The sequence below is a fragment of the Coregonus clupeaformis genome, unplaced genomic scaffold (assembly GCF_020615455.1).
Source record: "Coregonus clupeaformis isolate EN_2021a unplaced genomic scaffold, ASM2061545v1 scaf1019, whole genome shotgun sequence".
In the NCBI taxonomy this organism is placed as follows: Eukaryota; Metazoa; Chordata; class Actinopteri; order Salmoniformes; family Salmonidae; genus Coregonus; species Coregonus clupeaformis.
In genome coordinates, this window is record NW_025534473.1 from 83,561 (window position 1) to 100,871 (window position 17,311).

Here is a 17,311-nt window from a genome sequence, read left to right on the forward strand (position 1 = left end):
CTACAAAGCATGAATTTAATACCATTCTTGCTTAAACAATGCAATTCAACATTTCTCAAATCTAATTACCTCTGTTATCAACTAAAATTATAGCCACCTCTTATGAAACCCCCAATCTGTCATTGTTTAGAATAGAGCAGATACAGGTAACTGTCCTTTCTAAGTAGGCTACAAATAACACCAAACACATGCCGTAGTTGACCAGCATATATTGAATTTATCTCCATAGTATTAATATCCAATGTAGTGATTGACGTTCCTTAATGGAAACCCTAAATTGGCTTTGTACAATATTATATTAATTATGTCTCACCCATGACATATGTCTACGTTTGGGTGAGCAAGTTAATATATAATTATTTTATGAAGTCTCTAGCCTCTAATTCAACACAAAACCCCATCATCAAATATACTCCCAGCAGAACTGAAAAAAACTGTGATTTCCAGGACACTGCACCTTTGTTTCTGGCCTCACTATCTCCTCGAGAATTGGCCCTCCCTCAAGGTCCCTCCCAATCTGCTCTTGGTAAACTGCAAACCTTTTATTGCTTCTGGTTTCATAGGGTATTGCTTCTGATATGGCCTATGATTGGATTTGGGTATCACCTGTACTGGAATTACCCCTTTTATTAATCCTATGTCTGCTGGACCCCGGGACCACAAATGCTCTGGAACTTCTTTTAAGTCTGACTCCTGTTGTTCTGTCAACAGGTATTCCTCTCCTCAGCATCTGCTATTCTCATCTAAATGTACTCCGGGAACTGAATTGGCTCTCCAATTCAATTTCTGACGATACCTATCTGTGGATGGGCTGTGTTGATCGCCACTCACAATATTGACCCAATCAGTGATCCTCTTACCCTTGGATACCCACTGGCCCATGTCTTTCCAGTCCTCTGCTGGCTCCTTTGCTAGGGACACATGTGGGCTCCATCTTTCCCTGAACTTTGTGGCCCTAGTTCCACCTCCACTGCTGCGTGGGTGTTGTCATAGTTAAACCATTTCAAGGCTATAGTCCTTTCTGTGGTTTTAAATAATGCTTCCTCATAGATTGCATCTGGACCTGGGTGTTGGTTATACCAGAGAGTACAGTGTAGGTCATCGGGGGACATTTTAGTGGGGCCTGGTACTACATCATCAGCAAGTTCCATCAAGGTTATTCCCCCCCTTAACAAATCTTGACTATACCAATAACATGGCTCCCCTTCCCCACAGACCACCATATTGTCTCTGACTATGTGTACTTTCATTCCCCTCTCAGTGGAAATGACGGCCACATTCAATTTAGTCATTACATCACGTCCTAGTAAATTTACCGGACACAGCTTAGATATCAGGATGGGTATGGTTGCCTCTCCTCCTGATTGGTCATGTCCTCCTGATTGGTCAACCACTTTGAAAAGAAGGTTGACGACATCCGATCCTCGTTTGTTAAGTCTAATGACACTGCTGGTCCTGCTCACACTGCCCTACCCTATGCTTTGACTTCTTTCTCCCCTCTCTCTCCAGATAAAATCTTGCGACTAGTGACTGCAGGCCGCCCAACAACCTGCCCGCTTGACCCCATCCCCTCCTCTCTTCTCCAGACCATCTCCGGTGACCTTCTCCCCTACCTCACCTCGCTGATCAACTCATCCTTGACCGCTGGCTATGTCCCTTCCGTCTTCAAGAGAGCGAGAGTTGCACCCCTTCTCAAAAAACCAACACTCGATCCCACTGATGTCAACAACTACAGACCAGTATCCCTTCTTTCTTTTCTTTCCAAAACTATTGAGCGTGCCGTCTTTAGCCAACTCTCTTGCTATCTCTCTCAGAATGACCTTCTTGATCCAAACCAGTCAGGTTTCAGGACTGGTCATTCAACTGAGACTGCTCTTCTCTGTGTCACGGAGGCTCTCCGCACTGCTAAAGCTAACTCTCTCTCCTCTGCTCTTGTCCTTCTAGACCTGTCTGCTGCCTTTGATACTGTGAACCATCAGATCCTCCTCTCCACCCTCTCCGAGCTGGGCATCTCCGGCGCGGCTCACTCCTGGATTGCGTCCTACCTGACCGGTCGCTCCTACCAAGTGGCGTGGCGAGAAGCTGTCTCCGCACCACGTGCTCTCACCACTGGTGTCCCCCAGGGCTCAGTTCTAGGCCCTCTCCTTTTCTCCCTATACACCAAGTCACTTAGCTCTGTCATATCCTCACATGGCCTCTCCTATCATTGCTACGCTGACGATACACAACTAATCTTCTCCTTTCCCCCTTCTGATAACCAGGTGGCGAATCGCATCTCTGCATGTCTGGCAGACATATCAGTATGGATGACGGATCACCAACTCAAGCTGAACCCTGGCAAGACGGAGCTGCTCTTCCTCCCGGGGAAGGACTGCCCGTTCCATGATCTCGCCATCACGGTTGACAACTCCGTTGTGTCCTCCTCCCAGAGTGCGAAGAGCCTTGGCGTGACCCTGGACAACACCCTGTCGTTCTCCGCTAACATCAAGGCGGTGACCCGATCCTGCAGGTTCATGCTCTACAACATTCGTAGAGTACGACCCTGCCTTACACAGGAAGCGGCACAGGTCCTAATCCAGGCACTTGTCATCTCCCGTCTGGATTACTGCAACTCGCTGTTGGCTGGCCTCCCTGCCTGTGCCATTAAACCCCTACAACTCATCCAGAATGCCGCAGCCCGTCTGGTGTTCAACCTTCCCAAGTTCTCTCACGTCACCCCCCTCCTCCGCACACTCCACTGGCTTCCAGTTGAAGCTCGCATCCGTTACAAGACCATGGTGCTTGCCTATGGAGCAGTGAGGGGAACGGCACCTCCGTACCTTCAGGCTCTGATCAGTCCCTACACCCAAACGAGGGCATTGCATTCATCCACCTCTGGCCTGCTGGCTCCCCTTCCTCTGCGGAAGCATAGTTCCCGCTCAGCCCAGTCGAAACTGTTCGCTGCTCTGGCACCCCAATGGTGGAACAAGCTCCCTCACGACGCCAGGACAGTGGAGTCACTCACCACCTTCCGGAGACATTTGAAACCCCACCTCTTTAAGGAATACCTGGGATAGAATAAAGTAATCCTTCTACCCCCCCAAAAAAAAATAAAAATAAAAAAAAAAAAAATAATAATGTAAAGTGGTTATCCCACTGGCTATAGGGTGAATGCACCAATTTGTAAGTCGCTCTGGATAAGAGCGTCTGCTAAATGACGTAAATGTAAATGTAATGTTTTAGGGTTATTGGGGCTGATAACCTTTCAATAAATTGATGACCAGAGGCAGATCGCACTATGATTTTCTCCCCATCAATCCTGACTCCATCTGGCTTGTCTGTTGCACAGATTGCTGTCCTGCAGGCTCCCGTATCACAAAGGAATTTAATTGTATTACCCATTACTGTCAATGTCAAATAAGGTTTTTGTTCCTGTTGAAGTGCTAAGTCAATAGTAGCCAATTCAAACACCTCACAATTTGGATGAAAGGGTTCCTTAGCCTTCCCCTCACCAGAGTCTACTCTTTCTCCCTCAAGGACTAGTCACGCCTTACCTTCCTCTTCCTCAAGCTCAAAGCTGGGAAATAGACGTCTGTTAGGCTTCTCTCTTTTTTTTTTTTCTTTCTTTCCTTTTCCTTTGGGTTTGCATTGAAAAGAGTTATGGCCTGTCTTACCACAGTAGCTGCATGGGGCCTCACCCTCCTTTGTTACAGTTGAAGCACCGACCTCCCCCGCTGTAGCCTTCACTTTTCCCTGCCTTTACCCGCTATTTCCCCAAGAGTGGCCATTAGGTACTCTGCTCCTTTCTGCTCTTTATTGGCTCTGTCCTGTCTGTTATTCTGCTCATGATGGATTGCATGTCTCTCTGAGGCTATTACACAATTCAGTTATTTTCCCAACATACTCTCCGTGATCGGCCCATGGCAAAAGTGTCCTCTGGGCATCCCCTGAAACCCATTGCCCTCTAACGGCAGCCCAAACCTTACTATTCCTGTTTTGGGGTGGGTCATTCCTTCTACCGCTCGGGCCACGTCCTCTGTGTTCATGGCCTGTCTGCTAAATGGCATATTATTATTATTATTACTGTATACAGTGGGGAAAAAAAGTATTTAGTCAGCCACCAATTGTGCAAGTTCTCCCACTTAAAAAGATGAGAGAGGCCTGTAATTTTCATCATAGGTACACGTCAATTATGACAGACAAAATGAGAAAACGAAATCCAGAAAATCACATTGTAGGATTTTTTATGAATTTCTTTGCAAATTATGGTGGAAAATAAGTATTTGGTCACCTACAAACAAGCAAGATTTCTGGCTCTCACATACCTGTAACTTCTTCTTTAAGAGGCTCCTTTGTCCTCCACTCGTTACCTGTATTAATGGCACCTGTTTGAACTTGTTATCAGTATAAAAGACACCTGTCCACAACCTCAAACAGTCACACTCCAAACTCCACTATGGCCAAGACCAAAGAGCTGTCAAAGGACACCAGAAACAAAATTGTAGACCTGCACCAGGCTGGGAAGACTGAATCTGCAATAGGTAAGCAGCTTGGTTTGAAGAAATCAACTGTGGGAGCAATTATTAGGAAATGGAAGACATACAAGACCACTGATAATCTCCCTCGATCTGGGGCTCCACGCAAGATCTCACCGCGTGGGGTCAAAATGATCACAAGAACGGTGAGCAAAAATCCCAGAACCACATGGGGGACCTAGTGAATGACCTGCAGAGAGCTGGGACCAAAGTAACAAAGCCTACCATCAGTAACACACTACGCCGCCAGGGACTCAAATCCTGCAGTGCAAGACGTGTCCCCCTGCTTAAGCCAGTACATGTCCAGGCCCGTCTGAAGTTTGCTAGAGTGCATTTGGATGATCCAGAAGAGGATTGGGAGAATGTCATATGGTCAGATGAAACCAAAATATAACTTTTTGGTAAAAACTCAACTCGTCGTGTTTGGAGGACAAAGAATGCTGAGTTGCATCCAAAGAACACTATACCTACTGTGAAGCATGGGGGTGGAAACATCATGCTTTGGGGCTTTTGTTCTGCAAAGGGACCAGGACGACTGATTAGTGTAAAGGAAAGAATGAATGGGGCCATGTATCGTGAGATTTTGAGTGAAAACCTCCTTCTATCAGCAAGGGCATTGAAGATGAAACGTGGCTGGGTCTTTCAGCATGACAATGATCCCAAACACACCGCCCGGGCAACGAAGGAGTGGCTTCGTAAGAAGCATTTCAAGGTCCTGGAGTGGCCTAGCCAGTCTCCAGATCTCAACCCCATAGAAAATCTTTGGAGGGAGTTGAAAGTCCGTGTTGCCCAGCGACAGCCCCAAAACATCACTGCTCTAGAGGAGATCTGCATGGAGGAATGGGCCAAAATACCAGCAACAGTGTGTGAAAACCTTGTGAAGACTTACAGAAAACGTTTGACCTGTGTCATTGCCAACAAAGGGTATATAACAAAGTATTGAGAAACTTTTGTTATTGACCAAATACTTATTTTCCACCATAATTTGCAAATAAATTCATTAAAAATCCTACAATGTGATTTTCTGGATTTTTTTTCCTCATTTTGTCTGTCATAGTTGACGTGTACCTGTGATGAAAATTACAGGCCTCTCTCATCTTTTTAAGTGGGAGAACTTGCACAATTGGTGGCTGACTAAATACTTTCTTTCCCCACTGTACATCTAAGGTTGCTGGGGCCCCTTAATTCCCTGCCAATAGATTAGGTAAGGCTATCAATTGGGTACTGCCCCCCCCCACCCCACTCTCTCATCTCCTGACTCATAATGACTCCCTCCTGAGCTCAGCTCCTAACTGGACCTTTGTTGTGGGGTTCAAGTCTCCTCAGGGACCTGGGTCTTCCACCCTTCGGTCCCTTAACCCCCCTATTGTACCCTAGTACTCTAGTTTCTTTCTTAGCCTTCTCTTTCCGTCTCTCTCTCTCTCTTCCTAATTTCTGCAATGACCAATTGGGTTGCTGCTGTTATTCCAAACATTTCCTTAGAACCTCAACTGTACTATCTTCCTTTGCCTTATCCTCAACCCCCCTCTGTGCTCCCTCAGCTTCCCCTTGGTTCTGGTAAGGGGGTGGAAACTCCAAAATGGCAGCCTGCTGTGGCACCCTTCCCCTCCCCACTACCACCTCATCGTCTGGATTTATTCCTCCAGGCCTGATCTGCCAGGGAGGTGTATAGTCTTGATCTAGACCTTTCTACAGGGGGAGCTGTGGGTTCTGTCTTAGACCTCTCTCTCTCTCACTGCTTCTTTCTTCTTTACACACCTTATGTATCTGTTTAAGCATGGATTCGAGTTTATCTGCGTCCAGACGTCCCTCAAAACCATACCTCTCCCTCCACCTGGTTACATAATGGAGATTTCTTCTATCCCTGGATTCCATAAATCTCTCATCTCCTGTTGACCCCGGGACCTCCTTGGAGGGTTTGCTTCCCATATTGGCAGGACTCTTTGATCGTCCTATACCCAAAACTTTGAATAATTACTTTATGGCTTTTACCAAATTCCTGAATCTTACCTTTATTTGAATTTAGATTACTTCCAACTCTCTAATAATTGTTTTTGTCACTTTAACTGAGTTGTTAGGTATTAAATAATTTTACAATTTTGCTTTCTTTAATTAATTTCTTATATGTTTGTTCCTCAAAATAGTCAATTATAATTACTTACTTCCTCACACGACCTATTTTGGTCCCTGTTTTTGGAATTTATTCTTAGATGTGACTTTTGAGCAAATATTAAGTCTCACGCAAGATTATTGGTTAACACTACCGGCAATTTGGAGTTTGTACTTAGACAAATTACGGCCCCAATTTCATGACGTGGAGTTTGTACTTAGACAAATTACGGCTCCAGTTTCATGACTTGGAGTTTGTACTAAGACAAATTACGGCTCCAGTTTCATGGAACGGATAGAGTTACTGCTAATCTACAGTTGTTTGTGACTTATAATATTCTATTTCTCACACATGCTATTTTAATTCCTCCTGGTGTACTTTTGACAACCCTCTTTCATATTGTCTCAACACAAGGCTAGTTTATGTTCGGTAATGGCCTCTCTACCCGGAGTCTATTTCGGACCCCCCCCTTTTTTTGATCTTACACCCCCCCCCACTCGTCTTATATTTATATAGAATACTGGCACATCGGGTTTTCTCTAGATAAACGTCTAAAAACGGGATACCGGGATGTCGATCCCTTTATGGATTATTGACGGAACGTCACTACAGCAAATTTAAACTCCATAAATCCTTACTGCAGGTTACAGTTCAATTCCCCCAAAATACAATGAATAAAGATTACTGACCTTATTCTTGTTGCTGGGACTCAATTTGGTTGGATCTCGTCACCGTTCCTGTCGTGAACCAGTTCACCCCCGGCCTGGATTAACCCTCAATCTTAGAGGTCAGGACTTTATCCCACGGATCCTAGATCCGCCCGTGCACGGTTTCGGGGCTCCCTGGGACGACAGACAACGGGTGTTGAGATCCGGCTCGAAGGACCAAGCTGTTACGTGAATTTCTATCCCAATGTTTCAAAAATGAACTTATTACTCTGTATCCCAGAGGTTGTAAATCTCTAATAATCAGACCAAGCAGCCCAGCATACAATCATCAGGCTTTATTCATGAGAACGTTCTAAAACAAAATGGCCGTACAATATTTTTATGCACACATCAGAGAAATAAATCCCTCCCCTCTTTAGGTGGGCTGTAGTTTTCCACTGGAAAACTGCTCTCCTGACCATCATGTCTCACACACACACACACACAAACACACACACACACACACACACACACACACACACACACACACACACACACACACACACACACACACACTGTTCTTATATTTTCCTACTCCTTGCTCAGGCAGGCTGCAAACTTCAGTTATCACATTCTTACAATATCCTGCAAGCCTTCCACTCCCCCTCCCTGTATGTTTTGGGAACCAGTCTATACTCTGTTGCTGGGATATAAACACATTTGATTAATTCTCTAAGCACTAGTATACTAATTAGCTATACATTATTAGTTTAACTGAGGGTGTAACATTTTAGTCATATCTTACTCACACATTTCTTTTATCAGGCGCTTGCAACACCAGGGTTGTGGGTTCGTTTCCCACGGGGGGCAGTATGAAAATGTATGCACTCACTAACTGTAAGTCGCTCTGGATAAGAGCGTCTGCTAAATTACTAAAATGTAAAAAATGGTCACAGATAGAATAGCACTATCTGTATTTAATTCAAGAACACATTAATTTCCCATTTAATTTGCAAATTATTTATTTTCTCCCTGCAGTTGAAGATTCAAAAGAGGATTTTGCTTCTGACTCCACCACCAAGTGGCTTGCCCAGGTTGGGGTCATAGGATCTCTGACCATTGGACTCCTTGGTGCGTTGCTGATATTTAAGAGGCGCACCACCCAACGTAAGTACATTAATTGTCATACTCATACAGTACAAACTGATGACAGCCTGTGTGCTACATGGGCCTGGCTGATCAGATGTGTGTGATCTCTCAAAGTGCGTGTAACTCCTCCATGAACAGATATCATTGCATGAAGCTTTGTTGAATATCATGGATCTCTGTTTGCCATGCTAGTTGGTGCTAGATGAACCTGTATAGTGGGACTGCATGCTTTGGCAGTTGGCAGCCATCCATTTTGGCTCTGAATGGGGGATGCGTACCTTAAAGTTGCACTGCCAAGTACCTCAGTAGTCAAACATCATAGTGAAAATACCCCAGGCTCAGCCAGTCTTCATGTACAGTAGTTAAACATCAGAAGACATCTTTACTATATGATCAGTGGCTTTCAGCCATGTGTGGCATAGGCTTATACTAACCATGAAAAACAGTGTAGTTGATGCTCAATCCAAGTCAATAATACTATTATCTGTTAATGGATAACTGCAATAGTAGGCTATTTATTGTTCATCAACATCGCTTTTGGTTTACTGAATAGCTTTTTTATGTATACTGAACAAAAATATAAACGCAACATGCAAATATTTCAAGGATTTTACTAAGTTACAGTTCATATAAGGAAATCAGTTGAAATAAATTGAAATAAATTAATTAGGCCCTAATCTATGGATTTCACATGACGAGGCAGGGGCGTAGCCATGGGTGAGCCTGGGAGGGAATAGGCCCCCCCACTTGTGAGCCAGGCCCACCCACTGGGGAGCCAGGACCAGCCAATCAGAATGAGTTTTTCCCCAAAAAAGGGCTTTATTACAGACAGAAATACTCCTACATTTCATCAGCTGTCCGGTTGGCTGGTCTCAGATGATCAAGCAGGTGAGGAAGCTGTAGATGTCCTGGGCTGTCATGGTTACATGTTGTCTGCGATTGTGAGGCCGGTTGGACGTACTGCCAAATTCTCTAAAACAACGTTGGAGGTGTGTTATGGTAGAGAAGTGAACATTAAATTCTCTGGCAACAGCTCTGATGGAAATTCCTGCAGTCAACATGCCAAATGCATGCTCCCTCAAAACTCTGTTGCATTGTGATGTGTGACAAAATTGCACATTTTAGAGTGGCCTTTTACTGTCCCCATTACAAGGTGCACCTGTGTAATGATCATGCTGTTTAATCAGCTTCTTGATATGCCACACCTGTCAGGTGGATGGATTATTTTGGCAAAGGAGAAATGCTCACTAACCGCATGTAAACATATGTGTGCACAACATTTGAGAGAAATAAGCTTTTTGTGCATATGGAACATTTCTGGGATCTTTTATTTCAGCTCATGAAACATGGGACCAAGACTTTACATGTTGCGTTTATATTTTTGTTCAGTATAGTTTGTTTTAAGCTAAATTGTAATAGTTGGTTTTGTGTAATTCTTTCACGGGGGCTCGAAGGCAGTCCACTTTGCCATTAATGAGTATGTCCTTCAATATTCAGTATTTATTAAAATATGTAATTTTAATTTGTCACCTTGGGATTATGGTTTCCCATCTTTCCTAGACAGTTCACAGAATTCCCTGTAAAAGCAGTACATATACTTTATAATGACCTACCTCATATTTGGAATATTTGATAAAAATTATAACTCAACAAATGATTACAAGACAAAAACAACACTTCATAATGCATTCACATAGCCAAACTGCCAGTCTGTTTGGGCTATCATGCCAACTCGTCACTCATCGTCATGCCTAGCATCTTTGTCTTGACAATGATCTATGGACTTTGCAAGAGTAGCACAAACAGACATTTGACCAGGCTAGCATTCACATGCTTTTGGTTTGTGAAACTAGCCACTCAGCCTTAGTCAGTAAAACTGTGAAACAGTGGCCACTCACCCGGAACACATGTCTGTCTGTTGTCACCCTTCCAAATCTCCTCACTAACCACATCCTCTCTCTGTTCCTCTTTACTGTAGCTCCAGAGGGAGATACTTTGTTTGCATTGGGCCCTTATGTCTCTGTGTAATATCTGATATGCTGTACACACAGTATCTGTCTTAGCTATCCTATTAAACATGACTACTAGGGTGATTGAATGTAAGTCAAAGGGAAGTGTTTCGTCCGTCACAAGTGGAGTATAAAATGGAGGTTGGCTCACCCCTGTCCTAACTAAGGTAGTTTAGCTGCGTGGCTGTGGTGAAGTGAGATTATTTATTTGGGGTCATACTATTATGTAATGTTGGGTGAAATATGGGCCTATCTGCACTGAGGGAACACTTGCTGTCTTGCAAGTCTCTTGACTAACTTTTCTCTTTCTGCCCAACTCTTAATTTCACTGAACTTTGGAGGATGCAATGCTCCTCTGGATATTTAAATGTTAGATGACATTCCTCCACAATATGTCACAGATCAGCTTCTGACTTGTCCTTGTCGGTTATAGGTCACAGTGGCCATCCAACAGACAGGCATCACGATGAGGAGGCAGAAGGAAAAGTTATTCTTACTGTATGTTGTATCTACATCTAATATATCTCTACTGTACATCTATAATGAATATATCTATATTTATATTGTACATCTATAATGAATATATCTATATTGATATTGTACATATATAATGAATATATCTATCTAAAATATATTGTATCTACATCTACTGTATTTATAATAGCTCTCTTTTTATTCAGCATCATAGCTTCATGGGGGACATGTTTTTTTAAATGATTGATTATCTTGAAGTTTACATGCTGTCCTTGTTCCTTGTAATGATTAGTGGTGTCTCTCCTGTTTTTACTTTCTATTATTTTGTAACAATATGCTCTTTCTCTCTCATTCTCTCTATCTTTCTCTCTCTCACCTTCTCTGTCTGTTTGTGTGTCTGTCTGTCTTTTTCTCTTTCACTCTATTTCACTCTCTCTCCCTCCTTCCCTCCCTCTCCCTCTCTCCAGGTCTAAACAGGGACAGTCCACAGGATCAGCATTCCAGTCTCTAGTAACTGATTCATTAACTGGCAGTCTCTTGAAGGGACTGTTTCCTTGACGATCAAAAAGGGGCTTGTCACCATCACTATCCTTTGATGGACTGTTTCCTGTTAAGTGTCCGATGACAGTCACTTTGGCACTCAGGTCATTCTGATTGAGGCATTTGTTTCTTCATAATCAGGTAATCTGATCACTGTTCACACTATACTACAAGGTGCATGGGTAAACATTCCAAGTTTCTAATACTGTAGATTCTACCATAGTGGTTGTTATTATTATACTGTAACACCAGACCATCTAATCACTAACTTTACACACTGTTCTATACTAAGGTTGTGCGAACATTCAATATATGGGACGAATGTGTGTCCCCACCACATTGTTTCTATTCTCTTTGTTTAAGTCCCAAATGGCACCCAATTCCCTATATAGTGCACTACTTTTGACCAGAGGGAATAGGGTGCCATTTGGAATGCAACCTTTGACTTGACTTTGTGTTTTATAATTTTTGGCCTGGAATGTAACATATAACCACTCTTATTACCAGAAGTCAGCCTGTCGCTCCTACCACAGCTGTTTATGTTTTTGTACTTCCTCTTTCTCCTTTCTCCTTGTCTTGCGCTATCTGCTGGTGGAACGTTCATATCTATATCTATATCTTGCTCAGGGCTCACCTCCAGGAAGTGCAATGGAATGAAACTGTAAACATGAAAGATAATTGTTGTTTAAATAGATACTACTGTGCCTGCCACTATTCTCCCTGGGCTTTGATTCTACTACAATATCTATGGGAAGAATGTGAGTCCCCACCACATTGTTTCTCTTCTCTTTGTTTGAGTCCCAAATGGCACCCAATTCCCTATATAGTGCACTACTTTTGACTAGAGGGAATAGGGTGCCATTTGGAATGTAACTGTCACGATCGTTAACGGATGAGACGGACCAAGGCGCAGCGTGATAAGCGTATATATTTATTAACGTACTGAACACGAACAAAACAACAAACAAACGATACGTGAAGTCCAAGGTAGACTAATAACATACCTATACGGAACAAGATCCCACACAGACTGGTGCCAAACAGGCTGCCTAAGTATGGTCCCCAATCAGAGACAACGAGCTACAGCTGCCTCTGATTGGGAACCACCCTGGCCAACATAGATCTACACGATCTAGACACTAACATAGAAAACATAACATAACAAGGAATATACACACCCTGACTCTACAAATAAACGTCCCATTTACATTTACATTTACGTCATTTAGCAGACGCTCTTATCCAGAGCGACTTACAGTTAGTGCATACATTATTCTTTTTTATTTTCTTACCCCATGGGAATCGAACCCACAACCCTGGCGTTGCAAACGCCATGCTCTACCAACTGAGCTACCTCCCTGCCGGCCATTCCCTCCCCTACCCTGGACGACGCTGGGCCAATTGTGCGCCGCCGTCCCCTGAGTCAGGGCGTGACAGTAACCTTTGACTTGACTTTGTGTTTTATAATCTTTGTCACGTTGTATAATTATTAGAAGACAGGCACAGGAATACGTATTAGGGGTTTTATTTACTCCAACCAACACAAGGTACGTCATGGGAAACGACAGGGACGTAGCCCAAAACAAACATACAGTGGGGAGAACAAGTATTTGAAACACTGCCGATTTTGCAGGTTTTCCTACTTACAAAGCATGTAGAAGTCTGTAATTTTTATCATAGGTACACTTCAACTGTGAGAGACGTAATCTAAAACAAAAATCCAGAAAATCACATTGTATGATTTTTAAGTAATTAATTTGCATTTTATTGCATGACATAAGTATTTGATCACCTACCAACCAGTAAGAATTCCGGCTCTCACAGACCTGTTCGTTTTTCTTTAAGAAGCCCTCCGGTTCTCCACTCATTACCTGTATTAACTGCACCTGTTTGAACTCGTTACCTGTATAAAAGACACCTGTCCACACACTCAATCAAACAGACTCCAACCTCTCCACAATGGCCAAGACCAGAGAGCTGTGTAAGGACATCAGGGATAAAATTGTAGACCTGCACAAGGCTGGGATGGGCTACAGGACAATAGGCAAGCAGCTTGGTGAGAAGGCAACAACTGTTGGCGCAATTATTAGAAAATGGAATAAGTTCAAGATGATGGTCAATCACCCTCGGTCTGGGGCTCCATGCAAGATCTCACCTCGTGGGGCATCAATGATCATGAGGAAGGTGAGGGATCAGCCCAGAACTACACGGCAGGACCTGGTCAATGACCTGAAGAGAGCTGGGACCACAGTCTCAAAGAAAACCATTAGTAACACACTACGCCGTCATGGATAAAAATCCTGCAGTGCACGCAAGGTCCCCCTGCTCAAGCCAGCGCATGTCCAGGCCCGTCTGAAGTTTGCCAATGACCATCTGGATGATCCAGAGGAGGAATGGGAGAAGGTCATGTGGTCTGATTAGACAAAAGTAGAGCTTTTTGGTCTAAACTCCACTCGCCGTGTTTGGAGGAAGAAGAAGGATGAGTACAACCCAGAGAACACCATCCAAACCGTGAAGCATGGAGGTGGAAGCATCATTCTTTGGGGATGCTTTTCTGCAAAGGGGACAGGATGACTGCACCGTATTGAGGGGAGGATGGATGGGGCCATGTATCGCGAGATCTTGGCCAACAACCTCCTTCCCTCAGTAAGAGCATTGAAGATGGGTCGTGGCTGGGTCTTCCAGCATGACAACGACCCGAAACACACAGCCAGGGCAACTAAGGAGTGGCTCCGTAAGAAGCATCTCAAGGTCCTGGAGTGGCCTAGCCAGTCTCCAGACCTGAACCCAATAGAAAATCTTTGGAGGGAGCTGAAAGTCCATATTGCCCAGCGACAGCCCCGAAACCTGAAGGATCTGGAGGTCTGTATGGAGGAGTGGGCCAAAATCCCTCCTGCAGTGTGTGCAAACCTGGTCAAGACCTACAAGAAACGTAATTGCAAACAAAGGTTTCTGTACCAAATATAAAGTTCTGCTTTTCTGATGTATCAAATACTTATGTCATTCAATAAAATGCGAATTAATGACTTAAAAATCATACAATGTGATTTTCTGGATTTTTGTTTTAGATTACGTCTCTCGCAGTTGAAGTGTACATATGATAAAAATTACAGACCTCTACATGCTTTGTAAGTAGGAAAACCTGCAAAATTGGCAGTGTATCAAATACTTGTTCTCCCCACTGTATATATATATATCAAAGGGATGTAACCCAAACAAAAGAGCGAGGTGTAACCTCTACACAATACATGGGACGAGACCCAGAAAAAACAAGAGCACAATACACGGTACTCATGAGACCAACGGACATGGGACAATAATGGACAAGGACAATGGGGAACAGAGGGCACATATATACACATACTAATCAGGGTGAATGGGAACCAGGTGTGCGTAATGAGACAAGACGGTCCAGGGTTGGTAGTTATGATCTATGTCAGTGACACCTAGAAAGCCGGTGACGTAGACCTCCGGAAATGGTGACCAGAGGGAATAGGGCGCCATTTGGAATGTAACCTTTGACTTGACTTTGTGTTTTATCATCTTTGGCACTGAATGTAACATATAACCACTCTTATTACCAGAAGTCAGCCTGTCGCTCCTATCACAGATGTTTATGTTTTTGTCCTTCCTCTGTCTCCTTTCTTCTTGTCTTGCGCTATCTGCTGGTGGAAAATTCAGATCTACAGCGCCATCGGAAAGTATTCAGACCCCTTGACTTTTTCCAAATGTTGTTACGTTACAGCCTTATTCTAAAATGGATAAAAAAATGAAAAATCCTCAGAAATCTACACACAATACACCATAATGACAAAGCGAAAACAAGTTTTTAGAAATGTTTCAAATGTATAAAGACTTAAAAACAGAAATACTGTATTTACATAAGTATTCATACCCTTTGCTATGAGACTTGAAATTGAGCTCAGGTGCATCCTGTTTCCATTGATCATCCTTGAGATGTCTCTACAACTTGATTGGAGTCCACCTGTGGTAAATTCAATTGATTGGACATGATTTGGAAAGGCACACACCTGTCTATATAAGGTCCCACAGTTGACAGTGCATGTCAGAGCAAAAACCAAGCCATGAGGTTGATGGAATTGTCCGTAGAGCTCTTAGACAGGATTGTGTCGAGGCACAGATCTGGGGAAGGGTACCAACAAATGTTTGCAGCATTGAAGGTCCCCAAGAACACAGAGGCCTCCATCATTCTTAAATGGAAGAAGTTTGGAACCACCAAGACCCTTCCTAGAGCTGGCCACATGGCCAAATTGAGCAATCGGGGGAGAAGGGCCTTGGTCAGGGAGGTGACCAAGAACCCGATGGTCACTCTGACAAAGCTCTAGAGTTCCTCTGTGGAGATGGGAGAACCTTCCAGAAGGACAACCATCTCTGCAGCACTCCACCAATCAGGCCTTTATGGTAGTGGCCAGACGGAAGCCACTCCTCAGTAAAAGGCACATGACAGCCCACTTGGAGTTTGCCAAAAGGCACGTAAAGACTCTCAGACCACTCTCAGAAACAAGCTCACTTGGATTTTGCCAAAAGGCACGTAAAGACTCTCAGACCACTCTCAGAAACAAGATTCTTTGGTCTGATGAAACCAAGATTGAACTCTTTGGCCTGAATGCCAAGCGTCACGTCTGGAGGAAACCTGGCACCATCCCTACGGTGACGCATGGTGGTGGCAGCATCATGCTGTGGGGATGTTTTTCAGCGGCAGGGACTGGGAGACTAGTCAGGATCGAGGCAAAGATGAACGGAGCAAAGTACAGAGAGATCCTTGATCAAAACCTGCTCCAGAGCACTCAGGACCTCAAACTAGGGTGAAAGTTCACCTTCCAACAGGACAACGACCCTAAGCACACAGCCAAGACAATCTAGGAGTGACTCGAGGCTGGTGCTTCAACAAGGTATTGAGTAAAAGGTCTGAATACTTATGTAAATGTGATATTTCCATGTTTTATTTTTAATAGATTTGTAAACATTTTTTTAAAGGCTGTAACATAACAAAATGTGGGAAAAGTAACGGGGTCTGAATACTTTCCGAATGCACTGTGTATATATAGATGTTAATTTTTTCTCAGAAAACGTAGGGGGCCAAATAAAACCACCCGCAGGCCAAATTCGTCCCGCGGGCCTCCAGTATGGGAACCGTGCCCTAGACCCACTCCAGTTTGCATACCACCCCAACAGATCTACAGATTACAAGTTCAGGACACTTGGATTGAACAACTCCCTCTGCAACTGGATCCTGGACTTCCTGATGGGCTGACCCCAGGTGGTGAGAGTAGGCAACAACACCTCGGCCACGCTGGCCCTCAACACAAATGTTATTCTGCAAAAAAATAATATTTTTTAAAATAATATTTTAATTTATTTGAACCATGAAGTATCAATTTAGTTGAACATCTTTTCGGAAAGTGATTAGCTGAATTAAAAGTGACAGAGTCACATATATTACTTCCCAACAAAAATAAAAATATATAATAATGCTCGCTTTTAGAAGGTATTTAAACCTTTCTGGGGTGCAGACGTTAAAGTTCAACTATGAAGTTTTGTTTTTAGTAAGAAATCTGTGTATTAGATTGCACCGAATCATGGTTTCTGTTTCTTCCACCTCTTTTCTATAGAAACCATTCTCCGGGTGAAGACAGGGGAGCAGGTTACCATGAATTGCTCTACCTCCCTAAAAGACCAGGATTGAATGTACCTGTATGTTGGACTGGACAGGGACCGGGAGGTGCTGTATTATTACTAGCGTAAACCCCCAGGAAACGCTACTGGGACAGAGTGAAGACTGAGGGACCTGTGGACCAACTGACCATTACCATCACAGGTGTCTGCTGATGTGTTTATGCAAAAGTC

The 17,311-nt window shown here is 43.6% G+C and overlaps 1 long non-coding RNA gene across 1 annotated transcript; it reads left to right on the forward strand.

Annotated features, from left to right (window-relative positions):
• The first annotated feature begins 8,315 nt into the window (after window positions 1-8,315).
• Window positions 8,316-12,235, forward strand: LOC123486131. Its single transcript, XR_006659259.1, has 3 exons — window positions 8,316-8,438; window positions 10,863-10,927; window positions 11,371-12,235. It is a non-coding gene; the product is annotated as an uncharacterized LOC123486131 (long non-coding RNA).
• Window positions 12,236-17,311: the final 5,076 nt, after the last annotated feature.